The following is a 20,790-nucleotide window of genomic DNA, read 5'->3' on the forward strand; positions in this document are numbered from 1 at the left end:
CTTAAAGAAAATATTTTTGGCTTCTTTTGTTATATCAAAATCATCAATATCAATACTTTTTTTTTCTTGATTTTTCAAGACAAGTTCTCTCTATGTAACAACCCTGGCTGTCCTGGATGGCCTTGAACTCACAGAGATTGACCTGCCTCTGCTTCCCAAGTGCTGGGATTAAGGGCATGTGCCACCATGCCCAGCCAATATCAATATTCTTGTACTTTAGAGTCAGTACTAAGTAAATTAAGGAAGGGTTCCTAAAACTTGAGCATTTATAATGCCAGTACAATCCTTTATGACTAGTAGGTGGGTAGTGTGTACAGCAGGGATGTACTGGATAAAGGGGTGACTCACATCCTGTGTGGAATGAAGCCAGTTAGTGCAAATTTCATCACCCAGTGCTGAAGAGATGACTCAGTGGCTAAGAGTATTGGCTGCTCTTCCAGAGGTCCTGAGTTCAATTCCCAGCAACCACATGGTAGCTCACAATCATCCGTAATGAGATCTGGTGTCCTCTTCTGGTGTGGAAGCATACATGCAGACAGAACATTGTAAGATAGATGGATGGATAGATAGATAGATAGATAGATAGATAGATAGATAGATAGATAGATAAATCTCTTTTAAAAAGATTAAAACGAACTTCACCCAACTCAGAATGGCACACAATTTAGAACTGACAAATTGTTTATTTCTATAATTTTCCACTTAGTCTTCAAACCACATGTGACTTCAGATACTTGAAACCACAGAAGGGAGGGCAGTGAGAGAGAACTGTACCAAAGTATAGGAAAGGTCAATAAATTGTAGGGCCAGCAAGAGAGGATCTGGGACCATTGCGTGACCCAAGCATGAAGGTGAGGGGGAGAAGAGAGCCAGGAACACAAGCGAGAACTTGGCCTTTAACCTTCTGGTACTTTCTGTCCCCCACCCACCAGTCTTTTCCAGGAGCTTCTGGTCATGCCCACCTGAGAACCAGACCAAAGGGCAAAGCAAACCTGGAAGACAACAGGTATGAGGTGCCCTCAGTGGTGTGGCCTGTGCATGAAAGGATAGATGGTGACATAGTCTCATGATGGATCCCTGTATGTCTGTTTAGAAGATGATATCAAATTATGCTCAGACCTGGGCAAGAGGAAGCAATGACAACACACAAAATTATCCTATTTCAGCAGTGAAAATATAAGAACTTGTGTGTGTGTGTGTGTGTGTGTGTGTGTGTGTGTGTGTGTATGTGTGTGTTTTCCAGTACTAGGAGTTTGACACGGGCTTCCACAAGCACTTATATAAAGAAATAGGTATTGTCTCATAAGTTTCTCCTGAAAATCACATGGAGAATTCTAGTTCCATCTCAGAGGTGATGTGAACGAGATAGTGTGGACTTTCATGCCATGCTTCACACAAGATGCATCATTTTAATTTGTAAAACTCAGTGTCTTAGTCACTGTTCTATTGCTGGAGAGACACCATGACCAAGGCAACTCTTATGAAAGAAAGCATTAAAATGGGGGCTGGCTTACAGTTTCAGAGGATTGGTCCATTATCATCATGGCAGAGAGCATGGCAGTACACACAGTGCTGGGCAATAACTGAGAACTGCATTAAATTGGGGGCTGGCTTACAGTTTCAGAGGGCTGGTCCGTTATCATCCTGGTAGCACACGTAGTGCTGGGGCAGTAGCTGAGAACTGCGTTCTGATCTGCAGGCTGAGGGAGAGAAACAATGGGCCTGACACGTTCTTTTGAAACCTCAAAGCCCTCTCCCGGCGACACACTTCCTCCAAGGCCACACCCCCTAATCTTTCCAATCCTTTCAAATAGTGCCACTCCCTGGAGACTAGGTTTTGGAATAAATGTGCCTATGGGGGGGGGTGGGCATTCTTGTTTTGCTTTGTTTTGTTTTTCAAGACAGGGTTTCTCTGTATTGTCCTGGCTTTCCAAGAACTCACTCTGTAGACTGGACTGGCTTTGAACTCAGAGATCCATCTGCCTTTGCCCCCCAAGTGCTGCAGTCAAAGACATGCACCACCATGCCTTGGGGGAGGGGCATTCTTATTCAAACCACCACAAGGAGTATAAAATATTTTTCTCTTCTCAGTGTGAGTCTAAGAGCTCACATATCTGTAGTGTATGTGTGTGTGCGTGTGGATGCATGTGTGTGTGCCTGTCCACCTCATCTTTAAGAGTCTCTTGATCCAGCTAGGCTGGCTGGCTAACACACTTCAAGGGCCCACCTGTCTCTGCTTCTATTACTATGATTACAAATGTGTGCTACCAGCCAGGAGGTAGTAGTGCACACCTTTAGTCCCAGCAGTCGGGAGGCAGAGTCAGGAAGATCTCTGTGAGTTTGAGACCAGCCTGATCTACAAGAGCTAGTTTCAGGACAACCTCCAAAGCCACAGAGAAACCCTGTCTTGAAAAACCAAAAAAAAAAAAAAAAAGTGTGCTGCCCTGGCTCACAGAGTCAGTCAACGGGGACCCTAGGGCAGGGAGTGAGAATGGGGGGACGAGACACGCGAGAGACAGAGACAGAGACAAGACAGGATTCTGATCAAGTCTCATTTATTGAAAGCACCAACAGGGCTTAAGTAAGGCAGGTAGCAGAAGGGCGGGGGGGGGGGGAGCAGAAGTTTTCCTTGGCAGGGTATGTTCCAAGGACACAAGTCTGCAGCTGGGGGAACCTGGACTGCAGGCCAGGTGGCAGAAGGGTGGGAGAGCCTGGACTGCAGGCATTGAAAATGGGCTGTACAGGAGGATAAACAGGCACAGAGAAACAGAATCTTAACTAAGTGTTAGTCTCCAAGAATACAGTATGAATATTAAGATGGCTTCTATTATGCTATCCTTATTTAGGGCCCTCCACAGTGTGCTACCACACCTGACTTTTATATAAGCACTGGAGATCATAACTCAAGGTCTCATGCCTGCACAGAAATCACTACACTGTCTAAGTCATTCCCTCAGCCCCACAGGGAATATTATATAATTAAAAATGAAAAGAGTAGAGAAGCTTGGTTGTACATGGGAGCTAGACTTAGAAGAATCAGGAGTCCAAGGTCATCCTCAACTGTGTAGCAAGTTTGAGGCTAGCCTAGGCTACACAGGACTCTTTGGGTTTGCAGGGGTGTTAGAAGTCAGAGGTGCTAGAACTGCTAGGCTGAGGAAAAAGCTTAGGTGAAAAGAAGGGTTAAAAGGTGCTTGACAGAGAGGCCAGGCTGTCAATGTCAAGATCAACCGGGCTGTGGAGATGTGGCAGGGGCTGGGCTGCAGAAGACTTGCACACAACCCTTTGCCTCCTTACCCTCCCTTCTCTGCCTTCTCCTCAGAAATGACAACATGGCTGGAAGCCAAAGGAGGCAGTGGTGTGGTTGGAAAATTGAGCAAATATATTGAGGATAGTGTAAGGCAGGATTCTCACTGTTGAGGAAAATAACAAACACAGCTCTTATGTAAAAACCTAAGAAACAGAGCTGAGTTCTTTATGCATGTAATTGTCAGCTTTCAATCACTGTGACAATAAAAATCAGCTTTAAAGAAGCTCAAGGTTTCAAAGATTTAAATTCTGGTGACTTGGCATCATCATTTGTAAGTCTATAGTGATACAGAGCCTACATGGCAATGGTAACGGTCATGTCCAACCTGGAGGAAACAACCACACAGTTCTTGTATAAAAACATTCTATATGAGGATATATATGTATATATATATATATTAGATAAATGCTGTATAACTCTTAACAATATATGTGAACTCCCTCTATACAGGTGTGTTATCTCTCTTTGTACGTTTGGATAGATATCAAGATATAGGGGCCGCTGGGTGGTGGTGGCGCATGCCTTTAATCCCAGCACTCGGGAGGCAGAGGCAGGCGGATCTCTGTGAGTTCGAGGCCGGGCTGGGCCGATAGCCTCTGAAACAATACAGAGAAACCCTGTCTCGTAAAAACCAAAAAAAAAAAAAAAGATATAGGGGCCGACTTGAGAGAGCTCCCCTTCAATGGTCTACCTGACCTTTGGAGTAATGGGGAATGTTTTTCTGTGTATATGTTTGTCTTATTGGTTGATGAATAATGCACTGTTGACCAATAGGGAATCAAGATAGGTGGGATGAGGAGTCAAAGAGGATTCTGGTAAATGTAGTAAAGAGAAGTCACCATGTGATCCAAGCAGGAAGACATAGGGGCGGGGGGAGAATCAGTATAGAAGCAGGGACAAGCAGTCTCTTCTCTGCGGAGACTCAGAACAAATGTGATGTAGACTCCAAAGGAGTAAGAGGCCCGGATCTTCTCTCCAGTAAGATATGGCCACAAGGAAATACATAGATTAGTAGTTAGGGGTTAACAATTAGAAGCCCAAGTCGCCAGCCAACAGCTTATAACTAATATAGTGTCAGCATGTTTCTTTGGGGCAGAGAAGGGCAGTGGGACCTAGCTAGGCCAGAAAAAAACATCACATTACATTGGAGCATCAACATAAAAAGTTATGAGAGGGTAATAGATGTGTCCCAGTGAGTAAAGTGCTTTCTATCATTCATAATGCCCTGCGTCTGATCCCCAGACCCCAACCAACAACCCCAGAACTAACAACCAATGAATCTCAAGGGCATCCTTGGCTACATAGTAAGTTTGAAGCCACTTAGGCCTACATGAGAGTCTGTCAAAAAAAAAAAAAAGAAGTTGAGAGACTACTAACTACTGACTTGTAGAGACATCTATGAGTCCATATTACTCAGAAAGAATGGGAGCTCTTCTCTGTGTGCAGAACAACTCAAGAATATACAAAGAGCAACAAATTGAAAAAGCAGCTGTCTAGTCAGCTTCACTTGGTCTGGGGAGAACAGGCATCATAGAGTTGTGGCTGCTAATGCTGGTGGGCAGAGGTTTGAAGATTAGCTCCACAGAATCCCTCTTCCTCCACTCTCCTGTCACACCCTCCTATCACACCCTTATCAGGAAGTGAGGCTGCTTTCTCTGCCTTGAAAATTTCTGTGGGCCTTGGAACATGGCAGGAAAGAAACACCATGTAACTCCCAAGGTCGGGTCCAGAAGACACCCTCCTCTCTGGAAGCTCCCAATCTGTGACAATTCTCAAGTCCCAAAGGACCATCCCTCCTCATCTGTCTTTTAGCTCCCACACCCTAGGGTTCTATCCTCAGGGTGAATCTGGAGTATGGTGGCTGTTCTTGGATATCAGATAAAGGATGTACAGCCTTTATATACGATGAATGAAGATTTTGATTTTTCCATGTTTGCCCTCACTCTGGCTTGCAAGTCCTCTCCTACACTGGTATTAGAGACTGCTTCTTCGGGATCACAACATGTACTCAAGACCAGCTGAGACATCCAGCCTCGTGGACTTTCCACGGGGAGATAGCAATTGCTGTACTGGCCAAACCTCTAGGAGGCCTGTTAAGCAATTCTAATAAATCGTGTGTGTGTGTGTGTGTGTGTGTGTGTGTGTTCAGACTATCAGTTGTGTTCCTCTAGAGAACCCTGACTAATGCATGGAGCCACCAGCCATTTAAATTATTTTTAAAACATTGATATGCCACAGCCAGACATCATGAGGAGACTCAGAAGTCAAGCCTGATATATTCTGCCTGAATTCCTAATCCACAGAACCCACAATGAAATATATTTGTAATGTCATAATGTTTTAAGCACTCTATCAGGCAAAAATAGATAATACAAACATTGGCAGAGTATTAAACACCTCTGTATGAGACACCACAGGAGTTTTGTAGCAGAAAAGCCAGAGTGACCATTGTACCAAGGTCATAACAATGACCAAGTCGTCACCTTGTCTCTCTGATAGGATGTGATGTGTCTTCCCCACAGCATCATCTTGTATCAGAGCTCCAAACCTTAGAGGCCCCAAGACTTAAGCACAACAAACAAACTCCATGATAGAAATGCCATTCAGGCTGTAAAACTCATCATGTAGACAGTACCACCTTTCAAAACAAAAACAAAGACCTAATTCATCAAAATCCATTTTTCTGGAAAAGTCTCTAAATGTACTAACCTCGCTTTTTGGCTTCTGGAGTTCTGTTTCTAGCTAACTCTTCTTGTTAACTGAAGTATGTCAACTCAGAACATGGCTTTTGTTCTTAAAAGCTCACCCTTAGAAAAGTTCAGGGCTAGGCCGAGCGGTGGTGGCACACGCCTTTAATCCCAGCACTCGGGAGGCAGAGGCAGGCGGATCTCTGTGAGTTCAAGGCCGGGCTGGACCGACAGCCTCCAAAACAATACAGAGAAACCCTGTCTCGTAAAAACCAAAAAAAAGAAAAAGAAAAGTTCAGGGATACACTGAACGCATGGTGTAGTCGCCAGCCAGCTAGTAAAAACTTTCTATTGGCTTAAACCCATGTCTGAGCAGTTTTCTCTGGTGAATACCCACAATAATCTCTGCAGCAAAACATCTAGGTTGAATCAAAAAATAAACGAAGAAGAAGAAGAAGAAGAAGAAGAAGAAGAAGAAGAAGAAGAAGAAGAAGAAGAAGAAGAAGAAGAGACACAGTCAACAAGACAAAAAGACAGTCCACAGAATGGGAAAAGATAATCATTAACCCCACATCTGACAGAGGGCTAATCTCCAAAATTTACAAAGAACTCAAGAAGCAAGTCTCCAAAACACCAAAGGATCCAATTAAAAAGTGGACTACAGAACTAAATAGAGAATTCTCAATAGGGGAGTCTAAAATGTCTGAGAGACACTTGAGAAAGTGCTCAACATCCTTAGCCATTAGGGAAATGCAAATCAAAACAACCCTGAGATATTATCTTACTCCTGTCAGAATGGCTAAAATCAAAAACACCAATGACAGCTTATGCTGGAGAGGATGTGGAGAAAGGGGAGTGCCAACTGGTTCAGCCACTTTGGAAATCAGTATGGAGATTCCTCAGGAAAATGGGAATCAGCCTACCACATGACCTAGCAATTCCACTCTTAGGCGTATACCAAAAGATGCTCATTCATACAACAAGGATGTCTATTCCACTATGTTCATAGCAGCATTATTTGTAATAGCTAGATCCTGGAAGCAACCTAGATGCCCCACAACTGAAGAGTGGATAGAGAAAATGTGGTACATTTACACAATAGAGTACTACTCAGTGGAAAAAAACAATGGAATCCTGAAATTTGCAGGCAAATGGACGGCACTAGAAGAAACCATCCTGAGTGAGGTAACCCAGTCACAAAAAGAGAAACATGGCATGTACTTACTCATATATGGATTTTAGACATGGATCAGGAGAGTGTCAGCCTACAATCCCAGGACCAGTGAGTCTGGGAAACAGGGAGGTTCCCAAGAGATATGCATTATACCCCAGAGAAGCGAAAAGAGGCAAGATCTCCTGAGCAGATTGGGAACATGGGGGGAGAGGAAAGGGAACCAAGAAAAAGAGAGGAGGATAAGAAGAGGGTAGAAGAAGACATGGGGGAGCAGGAAGGTTGAGTCGGGGTAAGAATAGAGACCAGGATGAAAGACACCATAGTAGTTGGAGTCATTATAGCTTTGAGGAGAGAGCTGACACCAGTGAGGTTTCCAGAGATCTACAAGGATAAGACTAACTGGAAAACTAAGTAATAACAGAGAGACTACATTAATAGCCCCTACCTAATGATAAGGTTGATGACTTCCTTATATGACATCCTAGAACCTTCATCCAGTGACTGATGGAAGCAGAGACAGATACATACTCACAGCTAAACACTGAACTGACTCACAGGAGCCCAGTGACAGAGATGGAGGAGTGATGAGCAAAGGGGTCAAGACCATGCTGGTGAAACCCACAAAGACAGCTGACTGGACAAGGGGGAGCTCTTGAACCCCAGACTGATGGCTAAGAGGCCAACAGGGGACTGATCCAAACTCCATGAATGTAGTGTCAGTGAGGAGGCCTCTGAAATCTCTGGGGCCTTGGGTAGTAGATTAGTGTTCACCATGACATACAAATGAACTTTAGGAGCCCATTCCATATGGAGGGATGCTCTCTCAGCCTGGACACATGGGGAAGGGCCTAGGTCCTGCCCTGGATGAAATGACAGACTCTGGAGATCCCCCCAAGGAGGGCCTCAACCTCCCTGGGGAATGATGTGGGGATTGGGCTGGGGGTAAGTGTGGGGCTGGGAGGGAGAAGGGGGGAGCTGGGACTGACATTTGAATCATGCATGTTTCTAACTTAAATAAAAAAAGAAAGAAGAAGAAGAAGAAGAAGAAGAAGAAGAAGAAGAAGAAGAAGAAGAAGAAGAAGAAGAAGAAGAAGAAGAAGAAGAGGAATTAAACAAATGTAAAAAAAACCTCTGGGAACTTTGCTTTTAAATTTTTTTAACTTTTTATTTAACTTTATTTTATGTGCATTGGTGTGAAGGTGTCAGATTCCCTGGAATTGTAGTTATAGACAGTTGTGAGCTGCCATGTGGGTACTGGGAATTGAACCCAGGTCCTCTGGAAGAGAAGTCAGTACTCTTAATCACTGAACCATCTCTCCAGCCTGAACTTTTCTTTCTTAAAAGAAGAAAAAAAAGAAAGCATCAGACAAAGAATTAAACTTACCCAGGAAGAGTAGATGGCTGAAATAATCAAACTGAGGGCTGAAATCAATAAAATAGAAGCAAAGAAAACAATACAAATAATCAATGAGACAAACAGTTGGTTCTTCAAGAAAATCAACAAGATAGACAAACTTTATCCAAACTAATCAAAGTACAGAGAGAGTATATCCAAATTAACAAAATCAGAAATGAAAAGGAGGACATAATAACAAACACTGAAAAAATTCAGAGAGTCATCAAGTCACACTTCAAAAACCTATACTCCACAAAATTTGGAAACTAAAGGAGATGTACCACATACCAGAATTAAATCAAGACCAGATAAACAAATTAAATAGACCTATAACCCCTATGGAAATAAAAGTCATCAAAAGTTTCCCAACCAGAAAAGTACAGGGCCAGATGGTTTCAGCACAAAATTCTACCAGAACATCAAAGAAGAGCTAATGCCAGTACTCTTCAAATTGTTCCACACAAAAGAGGCATTGCCAAACTCTTTTACAAGGTGGCAGTTACCCTGGCACTCAAACCACACCAAGACGCAGCTAAGAGAATTACAAACCAATCTCCCTCATGAAAATTGATGTAAAAAATATTCAATAAAATACTGGCAAGTTGAATCCAGGAACACATCAGAAAAATCGTCCACCATGACCAGAGATGCAGGGATGGTTCAACATATGAAAATCTGTCAATGTAGCCCATCATATAAACAAACTGAAAGAAAAAACCACATGATCATCTCATCAGATGCTGAAAAAGCCTCCAACAAAATTCAACACACCTTCATGATAAAGGTCTTGGAGAGAGTAGGGATACAAGGAATATACCTAAACATAATACAGACGACAATATACAGTAACCCAACAGCTGACATCAAACTAAATGGAGAGAAACTCAAAGTAATCCCACTGAAATCAGAAACAAGCCAAGGAAGTCCACTCTCTCCATATCTCTTCAATATAGTACTTGGAGTTCTATCTAGAGCAATAAGACAACAAAAGGAGATAAAGGGGATACAAATTGAAAGAAGTCAACCTTTCACTATTTGCTGGTGATATGATAGTTTACAAAAGTGACCCCAAAATTTCTACCAGGGAACTCCTGCAACTGATAGACACCTTCAGCAATAACTCAAAAAAATCAGTGGCCCTCCTATATACAGATGATAAACAAGCTGAGAAAGAAATCAGAGAAACATCAACCTTTACAGTAGCTATAAATAACATAAAGTATCTTGGGACAGCTCTAACCAAACAAGTGAAAGACCTGTATGAAAAAAACTTCAAGTCTTTAAAGAATTAAATTAAAGAAGATATCAGGCCTGGCAATGGCAGTGCACACCTTTAATACCAGCACTTGGCAAGAGAGGCAGGTGGATCTCTGTGAGTTCGAGACCAGCCTGGTCTACACGAGCTAGTTCCAGAACAGCCTCCAAAGCCACAAAGAAACTCTGTTTTGAAAAAAGAAAAAAAGGCCGGGCGTTGGTGGCGCACGCCTTTAATCCCAGCACTTGGGAGGCAGAGGCAGGCAGATCTCTGTGAGTTCGAGGCCAGCCTGGTCTACAGAGTGAGTTCCAGGACAGCCTCCAAAGCCACAGAGAAACCTTGTCTCGAAAAACCAAAAAAAAGAAAAAAAAGATATCAGAAAATGGAAAGATCTCCCATGGTCTTGGATAGGTAGGATCAACACAGTAAAAATGTAAAAATGGCAATCTTATCAAAAGCAACCTACAGATTCAATGCAATGCCTATCAAAATCCCAGCACAATTCTTCACAGACCTCGAAAGGGCAATACTCAACTTCATATGGAAAAACAAAAAACCTAGGATACCAAAACAATCCTGACTTCAAACTTTACTGTAGAGTTGCAGTAATGAAAGCAGCATGGTACTGGAATAAAAACAGACAGGTGGACCAATAGAATCGAATCAAAGACCTGGATATCAATCCACAACCTATGAACACCTGATTTTTTATAAAGAAGCTAAAATTATAAAATGGAAAAAATAAAGGATCTTCAATAAATGGTGCTGATGTAACTGTATGTCAACATGCACAAGAATGTAAATAGATCCATATCTATCACCATGCACAAAACTCAAGTTCAAATGGATCAAAGACTTCAACATTAAACCAACCACACTGAACCTCATAGAAGAGAAAGTGGGGCATAGACTTGAATGCATTGGCACAGGAGACCACTTCCTGAACATAACACCAGTAGCACAGACACTGAGAGCAACAGTGAAAATAAATGGGACCTCCTGAAACTGAGAAGCTTCTTTAAGGTAAAGGGCACTGTCAACAAGACAAAATGGAAGCCTCCAGAATAGGAAAAGATCTTCACCAACCCCACATCTGACAGAGGACTGATCTCCAAAATATACCAAGAACTCAAGAAACTAGACATCAAAAGACCAAATAATCCAATTTAAAAAAATAGGTTACAGATCTAAACAGAGAACTCTCAATAGAGAACTCTCAAATGGCTGAAAAACACTTAAGGAAATGCTCAATATCCTTAGTCATCAGAGAAATGCAAATCAAAACAACTCTGAGTTACCATCTTACACTTCAGAATGGCCAAGATCAAAAACACTGATGACAGCTTATGCTGGAGAGGATGGGCAACACTTCCCCATTGCTGATGGTATTGCAAACTTGTACAGCAGCTTTGGAAATCAGTATGGTAGGTTCTCAGAAAACTGGGAATCAACCTACCTCAAGACCCAGCAACACCACTCTTGGGCATATACCCAAAGGATATAGACTTGCACCACAAGGACATTTGCTCAACTATGTTCACAGCAGCGTTATCCGTAATAGCCAGATCCTGGAAACAACCTAGAGACCCTCAATCTATGAATGGATAAGGAAAATATGGTACATTTACACAATGGAGTACTACTCAGTGGTTAAAAAAAAAAGCAATGACATCTTGAAATTTGCAGGCAAATGGACATGTCCATCTAGAAAAAGCTATCCTGAGTGAAGTAACCCAGACACAGAAAGACAAATATAATATGCACTCATTCATAAGTGGATATTAGACATAAAAGAAGAAACAACCAGCCTACAGGTCACAGCCCCAGAGAAGCTAGGTAACAAGGAGGACCCTAAGAGAAACATACATGGATCTGCCTAGGAATGGGAAAAAGACAAGATCTGAGTAAATTGGGAGCATGGGAGTGCAGGGAGGAGGGTGGAGGGAGAAAGTGGAAGGAAGGGGAGTGGGGGAAATATACAGTGCAAAAAGGAAGGAAGGAAAGAGAAAAAAAATCAGACAGCCAGTCACCACAGTGGTGAGCATCTTTAATCCCAGCACTTGGGAGGCAGAGGCAAATGGAACTCTGAGTTCGAGGCCAGTCTGGTCTACAGAGCCAGTTCCAGGGCAGTCAGGGCTACATGGAAAAACCCTCTCTCAAAAAAAAAAAAAAGGAAAGAGAGAGAGAGCATCAGAAACACCCACAACAAGACAGGACCATTGTGTCCATGATAGTTCAGATGCCAACAAAAACCAAGTTTTGATCTTAATGTATCTTTTTTTTTGGCTTTGGTTTTTACGAGACAGGGTTTCTCTGTATTGTTTTGGAGGCTGTCGGTCCAGCCCGGCCTTGAACTCACAGAGATCTGCCTGCCTCTGCCTCCCAAGTGCTGGGATTAAAGGCTTGCACCACCATCTTAATGTATCTTAAAAGTAGAGGGGAAATGAACATCATAATAACTAATTCCACCTTCATTGTCCTTATCTGCAACAAAACATCACATAAAAGGGATTTTGTGGCATTTTTTTTACTTTGATTTGTTTTTACAGGGTCTCACTCTTAGACCTTAAAGTTGGAACATTCCTCCTGCCTCTACCTCCCAAGTATTGTATTTCTGGTGTGGACCAATTCTCTCTCTCTCCTTCCCTCCATCCATTCTTCTCCCTTCTGTCTCCCTCTCTGTCATTAAGGAGAGAACTAATGCCAGGCTGGTGGTGCACGCCTTTAATCCCAGCACTCAGGAGGCAGAGGCAGGCGGATCTCTGTGAGTTTGAGGCCAGCCTGGTCTACACAGTGAGTTCCAGGACAGCCAGAGCTACATAGTGAGACCCTGACTCAAACACAGAAAGATGAAAGAAGAGCAAGACTACATAGATCCTGAAGTGCCCTCATGCATCCTGGTGGAGGACAGTCTCCAACAGGAATATTCCAAGAAGATGGGAGTCAGTGCATACTCCACCCACACACATACATACACGCATTCATACCATTTCACCCACTGAATGCAGCTGTAAGACTGGGCCAGTTCTTGGGCATTCAGCTGCAGACATTGACATCTTAGACAAAGCTACTGAATTTTAAATATCACTGTAACTGAACACAGTGAGCTTGCATCACGGTGCGTGCAAAGTCAAATAAGCACAGCTGAGACACAGATGAGGAGAGGAAGCCTTATTACTGCAGCAGACGAGGATGGCACAGGAGTCCGGTCCAAATCAGTGCTCTTTCAGAATAAACAAAGCAGGAGGGGTTTATTCAGGAGCTTTAACATTCATGTATGGGTTGGTCCATTCCTAAGCATAATCCGACAGCCTCCAAAACAATAAAGAGAAACCCTGTCTAGTAAAAAACAAAACAAGAAAACCATGGATAGCCCTGAAAACCTGCTGGACATGTCAGGATGCTCCTGATGCAAACGCTTCCCGGTGTCTCTCTAAGTCTTGCAGAATGCACACTGACCTGGTCCAGGCTTGTGCCAACATTGCAAGGCTTGGAGACTTGTTTAAAAAGTGTTTGAAAATGTAAACTAGAGCCAGGCGTTGGTGGCACACGCCTTTAATCCCGGCACTCGGAAGGCAGAGGCAGGCAGGTCTCTGTGTGTTCGAGGCCAGCCTGATCTACAGAGCAAGTTCCAGAACGGGCTCCAAAACAATACAGAGAAACCCTTGCTCAAAAAACCAAGAAAAAGAAAATGTAGACTAGAAAAGAAATGAAGTTGGGGAGACAGCTTAGTGGGTGAAGTAACTATATACAAACATGAGGACCTAAATGTCAACCCACATCTCTCACATAAAAAACTGGGCATAGCTGGGCTGTGGTGGCCCATGCTTTTAATCCTAGCACTCAGGAGGCAGAGGCAGGCAGATCACTGTGAGTCTGAGGTCAGCCTGGTCTACAGAGCAAGTTCCAGGAGAGGCTCCAAAGCTACACAGTGAAACCCTGTCTTAAAAAACAAACAAACAAACAAACAAACAAAGCTGGACTAGTGTTTAGAATTCCAGGTCCTGACCAGGAAGATAGGAACATGAGTCTTCCTGAAAGGTTGGTAGCCACTCAGTCTAGTTAAATTGATAAGCTGTTGGGTCAGCAAGATACCATATCTTGAAAAATAAACTGAAGCAGGCACAGTGGTGCACACCTTAAATCTCAACATTCTGGAAACAGAGGATGTCAATGAGTTCTAGCCCAGCCTGGTCTACATAGTGAGTTCCAGTACAGCTTGGTCTACATCATAACAAGTTTCAGGCCAGCTGAGGCTACATAGCCAGAGCCTATCAAAGAAGAAAGAGGAGGAGGAAGAGGAGAAGGAAAAAGAGGAGGAGGAGGAAGAGTTATTCTGAGTTATCTGCTATGTATCTAGTTTATAATAGATTATACTTGTTGATAGCTTCAAATATATATTATTCCTTTTTATAGTATATAAGAAGCTTAAACTAAACACTTTTGTTGCCATTCTAGGATGATGGCTGTATTGAGCCATTGTAGCTTCAGAACAAGGATGCTATTGTTGGGTAGCGTAGGAACAAGGCCATTGTTACTTCTGAGCAGGAACTGCATGTCATCAGAAATTGACTATAACAGACCAGTTCAATCTGTCTTAGGGCACCAAGACATTGCCATAGAAAATTCCATACTTTACAGCAGACCCACACCATGATATTCTACATAGCCAATCCTAATAAGAAACAACCCACACTCTGAAACTGATTCCTCAGCAAAATACTGAGTGCCACCCTAATCATTTAGACATGGTTCTACACAGGTGTCTACTTGATTAGACCACCTAATCATTGATGTTAGTGCCATTTGAGTGCCTCATCTGATTGAAGCTTACAATTTTCCTTGTAACTACTCCAGAAATAGTTTCATCCCTCCAAATAGTGTGATCACTTCTATTTATTCTGGGAAATCAGTGAACACTGTAATTTACACATCTAACAGACCTATATAGACCTGACCAGCCAGCAGCTCAGACAAAACCCATGTTAGTCTTTCATAACTTCTTTTTTTTTTTTTTTTTTGGTTTTTCCAGACAGGGTTTCTCTGTGGCTTTGGAGGCTGTCCTGGAACTCACTCAGTAGACCAGGTTGGTCTCGAACTCACAGTGATCCGCCTGCCTCTGCCTCCCGAGTGCTGGGATTAAAGGCGTGTGCCACCAACGCCCGGCTCTTTGATAACTTCTTATATAGAGATAATGTATTTTGATAATATTCTCTCCCCTGTTTCCTTCTCATATGCCTTCCTAATCCTTCTAAAGCATTTTTCCCCATCTTGCTTTTCAAGTTTTTGCTTTTGTTTTAAACCCACAAAGTTTATCAGGGTTGCCTACATGAACATGAATGTGGAATTATTTACTGAATTATGGTCAGTTTACCTGTGAGTGCATCCCTAAAAAGAAAGTGACTTCCCTCTCAGCACAAATTACAAGCACTATTTCCTCAGCTAGGGGTGGGGTCTCATGAGCCCCTCCTCCATTCTTGCTGAAAAGGTGACAGTCTGGATCTTGTGCAGGTCTTGTGCGGGTGATCACCACTGCTGTGAGTTTGTTGGTAAACGGCACGGCACTTCTTCTCAAGTCTCTGGCTTTTACTTTCTTTCTGCCCCCTTCCCATGATGTTCTCTGAGCCTTGAGGAAGAGGGCGATCTTGGTGTCCCATTTTAAGTGTGAGCACTCAACAGTCACTTGCTTTTGGTGCTCTACCTAACCATGAGAACGAGAGGGAAGTACATGAGACGTGGGCGAATAATATAATCAAGAAAACCTTGTTTAGACTGGCTGGGGAAACATAAACACGGTCCTCAGACCTCCAGCAAGCACTCTATAAACAAAAGCAAAGCCATTATGAGACATACTTCAAAAGGAGAGATTAAATAATAGAAAATAAATAAATAAATAAAAAGAATACTTTCGGGTGAATGCTGGCACAGCTGAGCTGAGTGGAAAGGGGACATTCTCGGGCTCTCTGGCCTGCCAGCCCTGCTTTGCTACTACTCAGGGAATGGCAGTTAGAATAGGCACCTTCTGTCTCTACAGCCTCAGTGTCCTCTGGCACATAGGGGAGGGAAGGTTGCACAAGTCCTTTCCTGGTAGTTCCCTTGGACCATGGCACCCACCTGATCCCACAGGTGAGACACCCGGAGAAGCAGCCCTCCCCCTGATCTTTCTACTGCTCTCCCCAAGGCAGCTTGGTTTGGCCATTATGGTGCCTATTCAAGAAGACTTACCACTGGGCTCAATTATCCATTCCCTGTTAACACCTCTGAATACAGTCTTACTCTTACCAGTTAATTTACTTATCAAAGATTTATTTAAACTAAGGGAAGCAAAGAGAGGTCTCTTAATATCCACAGCAAACAGGACAAAACCACATGTGCCTTTGTTTTATTTTTCCAATCTTTCCAGTAATTATTTTTCTTGTCCCATCTGGTAGGGAAGTTCTTGGTTGGTGACAGCTGCACTGGTTGCTGTAATAATGGGTCATTAGGAACCAAAAATCTGAGAGAGAATGCTGTGGGGTTTTGGGGGGGGTTGTTTTGTTTTGTTGGTATTTATTTATTTATTGGTTTTTCGAGATAGGGTTTCTCTGTATTGCCTTGGAGCCTGTCCTGGAACTCACTCTGTAGACCAGGATGGCTTCAAACTCACAGAGATCCACCTGCCTCTGCCTCCCAAGTGCTGGGATTAAAGGTGCATGCAATCAACACCAGACTAAATGCTTTGGTTTGAGTATAGTTTGTCCTGAGTATAGTTTGTCCTCTCTGAACTTGTGTTCTATCTCTACACTTTTCTCTGGCCACAAGACAACTTGTACCACCTCAAGTTTTGACCAGCAAAAAGACCACCACCAGATGTGGATAAGAAACATGAACCAAAGCAACACTCTTTTCTTTGTAGCTTACCCAGTCTTGGCATTGTGTTGTGAGCCACAGAAGATCAACTTTGGCTCTGAACAGAGACTGTGGTTCCCAGGATGCTTGAAAGGTCTATGCTGTCCTCCAGTGCTTTGTTCCAAAGGAGTGTGTAACAAAAATGCAGAAAATAAAATGTTATCCTTTGGGGGCTAGAGAGATGGCTCAGTGGCTAAAAACACTTGATTGTTCTTCCAGAGGTTCTGAGTTCAATTCCCAGCAACCACATGATGACTCACAACCATCTATAGTGGAATCTAATTCCTTCTTCTGGTGTGCATGAAGACAGAACTCATACAAATAAAATACATGAATAAATATATCTTTTAAAAATCTTATCCTTTGTATATATTGTGTCCTCCCAAAGACTCTTGTCTTAAAGGCTTAGTCCCAGCAGGTGGAGCCAACTATTGCTCACTCCTTTATTGAGAGATGATTGAGTCATGGAGACATGTTGCTCAGCTATTTGCTCTGAACTGAAACATTTGCTCATAGAGTATGTGTCTAAGACTGGAGAAGTAAATAAAGTTCACAAGGCCGAGGAAGCTCCTGAATCTTAGAAGATTCACAAAGTCCCTCCCTAAGATTATATGTGCACCAATAACCAGTGGAAAGATAGGAGGAAGGTGGGGGAGAGAGTTCCCTCATAGTGCATAGGGAGTTCCATTGATGCAGCATCTGTAACTTATCATCCATATTGGTGTGGTCTTTTTGGTGGTGCAGATGCCTTTAAATCAGTCATTCTCCTATAAAAAAAACTTCAACAATGCTCTTAAAAGTAACCAAGGAAACACATCATCTCACTAAGCTAAACGTAAGTGGGATCATCTTTGGTCTGTCACTGATATTCCATCTTTAATGAATATATTTGTTCATGTCTCCTCAGGAAAATTCATGCCAATCTTATCGACTGTTTACTGTGTTGGTGAGTTCATACTAAATAGACTTTTGGAAAGTGGTTTTGTCTTGCCTTAGCTCTTTCCTGTTTCTCTACCTTCTCTTAGTTTCTTTTCCTGTTGCAGCAATTAAATGTCCTAACAAAGGCCACATGAGGAAGAAATGGTTCATTATGACTCAGAGTTCAGGGGTTGAATCCATCTTGGTGGGGAAGGCAAGACAGTCAGAGCATGGAGCAGCTATTCACATCAACAGCTGTAATCAAGAGCAGTAAGTACTGCTCAGCCTGCTTCCTCCGCTCACAGAGTTCAGACTCCCCTCCCAGTCCCAGTCACCCCACAGTGGGTGCGTCTTTCCTCCTAAAGTAGTGAATCAAGTAACCACCCTGCCACACACACACACACACACACACACACACACACAGAGGCATGCCCAGAGGCCTGTCTCACAGGTGATTCTAGGTTCTATGAAGTTGGCAATAAAGATGCTCCCTGGATTCCCTGGCTGCCATGATGCAGGGGTATTGTTCACTTACACCCTTCAAGGATTCTCTACAATATAATACACTCAGAAACAGTGCCAGCTGACCTGTCTCTGAGGCCCGCAGCAAAACTCTCTCTCTCTCTCTCTCTCTCTCTCTCTCTCTCTCTCTCTCTCTCTCTCTCTCTCTCTCTCCCTGGTTTTGGTTGTTTTTTTTTTTATTTTGGGTTTTTTTTCTAGGCAGGATTTCCTCTGTGTAGCCCTGGCTGTCCTGGACCTCACTCTCTACACCAGATTGGCCTTGAACTCACTGAGATCCACCTGCCTCTACCTCCCAATTAAAGGTGTGCACCACCAACGCCCAAGGAGCCTCCTTTCCTTAAGCTGTTCTCTTAGTTATTTAGTTACAGTGACAGAAAATTGATTGAAACATAGACCACATGTTCCCAGCCTGAAGAGTACCTGTTGTCTATGTTTCAATCAATTTTCTAGAAAAAAAGTAGCCTCAATATACCCAGAAGGACCACGAAGGTGGAGGAGCTGTTTGGGAGCTCTCACACTCATCTCCAAGCTGTGTGTGTGTAGCTCTGACTCTAAGAACTGCTCAGTGGGACAAAGCACATTGCATATCCCAGACTGGTCACTTCACATCACAAAGGGAGACAGAGATGAGTGGCACTGTACCAGTTTTGAAAGGGACTAACATCAAAACCCCAGAAGAGTGGTCAGGACTTGGGACCTGAAACCTACCTTATCAATTGCTCACTTAAACAAATTACCAATACTTCCCTAGGATTGAACAGGGCACAGTGTCTTATGACATACTATTTCAAATGCCCAGGCTATAATCTGCTACAGACTATGACCACTCAAAGCTTAGATTGTGTAACATAATCCCCAGTGTGGTAGTATTTGGAGGTGGGGGGGTATTAGGTCATAAGAATAGGTCTTATTAATGGGATCCTTATAAAGATGGCATTCCAGAAACACTCTTTCCATTTCAGTCACATGGGACACAGAAGACAGCTATCTGTGAACCAGAAAACAAAGACCAGATGTGCCAGCACGTTGACCTTGAATTTTCCAACCTCCCAACCAGTGAAAAGTAAGTCTCTGTTGTTTGTAAACCCCCAGCATCTCAGAGATGGGATCTCTGTAAGTTGGAGACCAGCCTGGTCTATAAGAGCTAGTTCCATGACAGCCTCCAAAGCCACAGAGAAACCCTGTCTTGAAAACCAACCTCCCCCCAAAAAAAGACCTATGTAAATATGAGTGGGATCCAAAGCCCTCAATGTTATTCTGTCAAGAATTTCATGGCCTTTTATGCATTTACTGTTTATTTTATGAAATTATAGACTCCAATATTTAGTGAACAAATATTTATAACTGTTATATCTTCTTTTTAAATTTTATTTTATGGGTCTAGAGAGGTGGTTCAGTGGTTAAGAGCACTGGCTGCTCTTCCAAGGAACCTAAGTTCAATTCCCAGAACCCACACAGTTGTTCACAGCCATCTATAACTCCAATCCCAGAAGATCTGATACTCTCTTGTGGCCATCTCAGGCAATACAGACACACAATGCACAGACATGCATTCAGGCAAACAATAAAAACAAATATTATTAAAGATTTTGTAGGGGACTGGAGAGATGGCTCAGAGGTTAAGAGCACAGACTGCTCTTCCAGAGGTCCTGAGTTCAATTCCCAGCAACCACATGTTGGCTCACAATCATCTGCAATGAGATCTGGTGCCCTCTTATGTTGTACAGAGAGACATGGAGACAGAACACTGTGTACATAAATAAATAAATCTTTAAAAAAAGATTTTGGAACTTTGTGTATTCATGTGTATGCATCCATGTGCATGTGTGTATGTTCATGTTGGTGTGTGGGTGGGTGGAGAGTGCATGTATGTGTGCATGTGTGTGTGTGTGTGTATGCAAGTGTATGAGCATACCTGTGTGTGCACATGTGGGTATATGAGTGTGTATGGTGTATTTGTGTATGTGCATGCCTGTCTGTGTGTGTGCCTGTGTATGTGTATGTGTGCATGTGTTTGTGTATGTGTGGTTTTAGGCAGAATGTCATAAAGCCCAGAATAGCCTTGAATTTGCTGTGTAGCCAAGGATGGCTTTGAACTTCTGTTTCTCCTGTCTCTACATCCAAAGTTCTAGGATTATAGCTTAAGTGTGGTTTGTATACCCAGTGAGACTCTATCGGAGAAAACCTCTTTTCCTTTGTAGATACCTTCTGAGTTAAACCTGGAGGTTTGTGTCTCCTTCCCCTCTCAGCACTGGGACCTTGTGTTAGTTATGATTCTCTGGGGGAGCAGAACTGATAGAATGATAGAATTTTATATTTTTATTATAAAATTATATATATAATCATCTAAACAGATAAGTAAAAGGGTGGTTTCACAGTCTGTGGTTGTGATAGTTCCATGATGGCTGTCTATCAATGGAAGTCTGAGAATCCAGTAGTTGCTCAGACCTCAAGACTGGATGTCTCAGCTGATCTTCAGTAGACAGTGGAATCCTGAAGAAGTAGGCTCTAATGTCAGTGAAATCAGAGAGAGGGCAAGCAAAGAGCTAAAGCCTTCTTCTTGCCCTTTATACAGGCTGCCATGAGAAGGTGTGACCTGACTTAGGGTGGTCCTTTTGACCTCAAACACTGATTTAAAGTGAT

General features: G+C 42.8%; 1 long non-coding RNA gene across 1 annotated transcript; it reads left to right on the top strand.

The window, feature by feature from the left end:
• The first annotated feature begins 569 nt into the window (after nt 1-569).
• LOC121142008 lies at nt 570-19,759 on the top strand. The gene is made up of 3 exons (XR_005879015.1): nt 570-1,006; nt 17,615-17,653; nt 19,110-19,759. It is a non-coding gene; the product is annotated as an uncharacterized LOC121142008 (long non-coding RNA).
• Nucleotides 19,760-20,790: the final 1,031 nt, after the last annotated feature.

Source organism: Mesocricetus auratus, unplaced genomic scaffold, assembly GCF_017639785.1.
Source record: "Mesocricetus auratus isolate SY011 unplaced genomic scaffold, BCM_Maur_2.0 Super-Scaffold_100008, whole genome shotgun sequence".
In the NCBI taxonomy this organism is placed as follows: domain Eukaryota; kingdom Metazoa; phylum Chordata; class Mammalia; order Rodentia; family Cricetidae; genus Mesocricetus; species Mesocricetus auratus.